We start from the raw sequence: 5,717 nt of genomic DNA on the forward strand, positions 1-5,717 counted from the left end.
ACTCGGCACTGTAGCAAATAGTGACACTGTAGCAAATAGTGACACTGTAGCAAATAGTGACACTGTAGCAGTTCTGGCACTGTAGCAAAATACTGTAGCAAAATACTGTAGCAACTGGGTTTCGAACTTCTTACGCTGATTTTGAGCATTTTTCGCCCAAAACTCGATTTTTGAGTGTTTTTGATCCGTTTTTAAGCACATGGAAGCTACTAAACATATATACAACCTATTTCTAACATCAATTAACACATACAAACACATAATACGAAGATTCAAGCTCAAAATTCATCAAAAACCCATTTACACCCAAAACCCAATTTCTATGAATTAAAGCACGAATTCAAGCTAACAAACCTGGATAAATGATCACAAGGATGATATGAATCAATCCTTAAAGCCTCATAATCCAATTTAAGACTTAGATCAATTAGGGTTTGAGATGAGATAAGTTTGGTACGTACTTGTTTGAGAAAAGTCTAGAAATGAGAAAATAGAAGCAGTTTACACTCTTAAGTGGGTATTAAAACACATACCCCACAACACACGGGTAGTTACCAGTTATCTTATCTGATATCCTTTCGTATCTCCTTAGGCGGTCCTAACGGAGTCCAAATTAAATAAACCAACCTGTTCTGGGACCCTTGTCACAAACTGGTCACAACACAATTATAATAAAACACTAATAAAATAATTAAAATAAAAGCACTTAAGACTAAGCACAAACCCTAAGGGCAAAATAGGCAACTTACAACTAGCCCGGGTTTCAGTCTGTTACAAATCCACCCCCCTTAAGAAGATTCCGTCCTCGAAATCTGGTCTTGGTCAAACAAACGAGGGTACCGTTTTCTCATCAACTCTTCCGTTTCTCACGTAAGATTAGATCCCAAACTGTGTTTCCACTCAATCAACACCATTGGAATCTCTTTCTTTCTCAGCTTAGTCACCTTTTGGTCAACCACACGGACCGGCTCTTCCACCAATTTCTTATTCAAATCAACCCTTAAATCTTCTAAAGGAAGAAGTTGTGTTTCATCGTCGACTTTATACTTACGAAGATAACACACGTTGAATGTATTATGAATACCAGATAACTCTGACGGAAGATTTAACACCACAGTCTGATCATTCAATACTTCACTGATCGGAAACGGACCAATAAATCTCGGTGCTAACTTACCACGTTTACCGAATCTGATAACCCCTTTCCACGGCGAAACTTTCAGATACACTCGTTCACCCACATTAAAGGTTACCGGACGTCTACGCGGATCAGCATACATTTTTTGCCTATCTCTAGCGGCTTTTAACTTTTCTCTCGCAATTGCAACTTTTTCGGCTGTCATTTGAACAATTTCGGGACCTGCAAACTGTTTCTCCCCGGCTTCTAACCAACAAGTCGGAGTTCTGCAACGGCGACCGTATAACATTTCATAGGGCGGCATCCCTATACTCGAATGATATGAATTATTATAAGCGAATTCGACCAACGGCAAATGTGTATCCCACGAACCACCGTATTCTAACACACAAGCCCTTAACATATCCTCCAAAGTCTGTATTGTTCTTTCACTCTGTCCGTCTGTCTGAGGATGATAAGCTGTACTTAAATTCACACGTGTACCCAGATTCTGTTGAAGACTATTCCAAAAATTTGACACAAATCTGGAATCTCTGTCTGAAACGATCGATAACGGCACACCATGACGACTAACTATTTCTTTCACATACAATTCGGCTAACTCACTTAACGAAGCTGTCTCACGAGTAGCAAGAAAATGAGCACTTTTAGTTAGACGATCCACTATTACCCAAATCATATCATGTCTTTTCTGAGTTCGAGGTAATTTGGTCACAAAATCCATCGTTATATGTTCCCATTTCCACTCTGGAATCTGTAACTGACGTAATGAACCATAAGGTTTCTGATGTTCGGCCTTCACTTGAGCACATATATGACACTTTTCGACATAACGGGCGATATCTGATTTCATTGTTGGCCACCAATACACTGTTTTCAAATCATGATACATCTTATTACTACCCGGATGTATTGTCAATCTGGATTTGTGAGCTTCCGTCATGATTAAATCCCTCAAATCTCCAAGCTTAGGCACCCAAACACGATTGTTTAAGGTCTTTAGTCCACGTGAGTCATCAATTAAGTCCACTTTTCGTTTGGTCATTTGTTCAGATTTAATATGTTCGTCCTCTAAAGCACAGGCCTGAATGGTTTTTAAGCTGTTAATCAAATCTGAAGTTATATTCAAACGAAGAAATTTCACATTTTCACTTGACTTTTTACGACTTAGCGCATCTGCAACCACATTTGCCTTACCCGGATGATATTTAATTTCACAATCATAATCTTTGATCAACTCTTGCCATCGTCTCTGACGCATATTGAAATGTCCCGTTCTTATTGATTAAAAACGTTCCATATTAATTGATTTCGTTGCGAGGTTTTGACCTCTATATGAGACGTTTTTCAAAGACTGCATTCATTTTTAAATCAAACCATAACCTTTATTTCATAAATAAAGGTTTAAAAAGCTTTACGTAGATTATCAAATAATGATAATCTAAAATATCCTGTTTACACACGACCATTACATAATGGTTTACAATACAAATATGTTACATTGAAATCAGTTTCTTGAATGCAGTTTTTACACAATATCATACAAACATGGACTCCAAATCTTGTCCTTATTTTAGTATGCAACAGCGGAAGCTCTTAATATTTACCTGAGAATAAACATGCTTTAAACGTCAACAAAAATGTTGGTGAGTTATAGGTTTAACCTATATATATCAAATCGTAACAATAGACCACAAGATTTCATATTTCAATACACATCCCATACATAGAGATAAAAATCATTCATATGGTGAACACCTGGTAACCGACATTAACAAGATGCATATATAAGAATATCCCCATCATTCCGGGACACCCTTCGGATATGATATAAATTTCGAAGTACTAAAGCATCCGGTACTTTGGATGGGGTTTGTTAGGCCCAATAGATCTATCTTTAGGATTCGCGTCAATTAGGGTGTCTGTTCCCTAATTCTTAGATTACCAGACTTAATAAAAAGGGGCATATTCGATTTCGATAATTCAACCATAGAATGTAGTTTCACGTACTTGTGTCTATTTTGTAAATCATTTATAAAACCTGCATGTATTCTCATCCCAAAAATATTAGATTTTAAAAGTGGGACTATAACTCACTTTCACAGATTTTTACTTCGTCGGGAAGTAAGACTTGGCCACTGGTTGATTCACGAACCTATAACAATATATACATATATATCAAAGTATGTTCAAAATATATTTACAACACTTTTAATATATTTTGGTGTTTTAAGTTTATTAAGTCAGCTGTCCTCGTTAGTAACCTACAACTAGTTGTCCACAGTTAGATGTACAGAAATAAATCGATAAATATTATCTTGAATCAATCCACGACCCAGTGTATACGTATCTCAGTATTGATCACAACTCAAACTATATATATTTTGGAATCAACCTCAACCCTGTATAGCTAACTCCAACATTCACATATAGAGTGTCTATGGTTGTTCCGAAATATATATATAGATGTGTCGACATGATAGGTCGAAACATTGTATACGTGTCTATGGTATCTCAAGATTACATAATATACAATACAAGTTGATTAAGTTATGGTTGGAATAGATTTGTTACCAATTTTCACGTAGCTAAAATGAGAAAAATTATCCAATCTTGTTTTACCCATAACTTCTTCATTTTAAATCCGTTTTGAGTGAATCAAATTGCTATGGTTTCATATTGAACTCTATTTTATGAATCAAAACAGAAAAGTATAGGTTTATAGTCGGAAAAATAAGTTACAAGTCGTTTTTGTAAAGGTAGTCATTTCAGTCGAAAGAACGACGTCTAGATGACCATTTTAGAAAACATACTTCCACTTTGAGTTTAATCATAATTTTTGGATATAGTTTCATGTTCATAATAAAAATCATTTTCTCAGAATAACAACTTTAAAATCAAAATTTATCATAGTTTTTAATTAACTAACCCAAAACAGCCCGCGGTGTTACTACGACGGCGTAAATCCGGTTTTACGGTGTTTTTCGTGTTTCCAGGTTTTAAATCATTAAGTTAGCATATCATATAGATATAGAACATGTGTTTAGTTGATTTTAAAAGTCAAGTTAGAAGGATTAAATTTTGTTTGCGAACAAGTTTAGAATTAACTAAACTATGTTCTAGTGATTACAAGTTTAAACCTTCGAATAAGATAGCTTTATATGTATGAATCGAATGATGTTATGAACATCATTACTACCTTAAGTTCCTTGGATAAACCTACTGGAAAAGAGAAAAATGGATCTAGCTTCAATGGATCCTTGGATGGCTCGAAGTTCTTGAAGCAGAATCATGACACGAAAACAAGTTCAAGTAAGATCATCACTTGAAATAAGATTGTTATAGTTATAGAAATTGAACCAAAGTTTGAATATGATTATTACCTTGTATTAGAATGATAACCTACTATAAGAAACAAAGATTTCTTGAGGTTGGATGATCACCTTACAAGATTGGAAGTGAGCTAGCAAACTTGAAAGTATTCTTGATTTTATGAAACTAGAACTTTTGGAATTTATGAAGAACACTTAGAACTTGAAGATAGAACTTGAGAGAGATTAATTAGATGAATAAAATTGAAGAATGAAAGTGTTTGTAGGTGTTTTTGGTCGTTGGTGTATGGATTAGATATAAAGGATATGTAATTTTGTTTTCATGTAAATAAGTCATGAATGATTACTCATATTTTTGTAATTTTATGAGATATTTCATGCTAGTTGCCAAATGATGGTTCCCACATGTGTTAGGTGACTCACATGGGCTGCTAAGAGCTGATCATTGGAGTGTATATACCAATAGTACATACATCTAAAAGCTGTGTATTGTACGAGTACAAATACGGGTGCATACGAGTAGAATTGTTGATGAAACTGAACGAGGATGTAATTGTAAGCATTTTTGTTAAGTAGAAGTATTTTGATAAGTGTATTGAAGTCTTTCAAAAGTGTATAAATACATATTAAAACACTACATGTATATACATTTTAACTGAGTCGTTAAGTCATCGTTAGTCGTTACATGTAAGTGTTGTTTTGAAACCTTTAGGTTAACGATCTTGTTAAATGTTGTTAACCCAATGTTTATAATATCAAATGAAATTTTAAAATTATTATATTATCATGATATTATCATGTATGAATATCTCTTAATATGATATATATACATTAAATGTCTTTACAACGATAATCGTTACATATATGTCTCGTTTAAAAATCATTAAGTTAGTAGTCTTGTTTTTACATATGTAGTTCATTGTTAATATACTTAATGATATGTTTACTTATCATAGTATCATGTTAACTATATATATCCATATATATGTCATCATATAGTTTTTACAAGTTTTAACGTTCGTGAATCACCGGTCAACTTGGGTGGTCAATTGTCTATATGAAACATATTTCAATTAATCAAGTCTTAACAAGTTTGATTGCTTAACATGTTGGAAACATTTAATCATGTAAATATCAATCTCAATTAATATATATAAACATGGAAAAGTTCGGGTCACTACAGTACCTACCCGTTAAATAAATTTCGTCCCGAAATTTTAAACAGTTGAAGGTGTTGACGAATCTTC

Source organism: Rutidosis leptorrhynchoides, chromosome 3 (assembly GCF_046630445.1).
Source record: "Rutidosis leptorrhynchoides isolate AG116_Rl617_1_P2 chromosome 3, CSIRO_AGI_Rlap_v1, whole genome shotgun sequence".
In the NCBI taxonomy this organism is placed as follows: domain Eukaryota; kingdom Viridiplantae; phylum Streptophyta; class Magnoliopsida; order Asterales; family Asteraceae; genus Rutidosis; species Rutidosis leptorrhynchoides.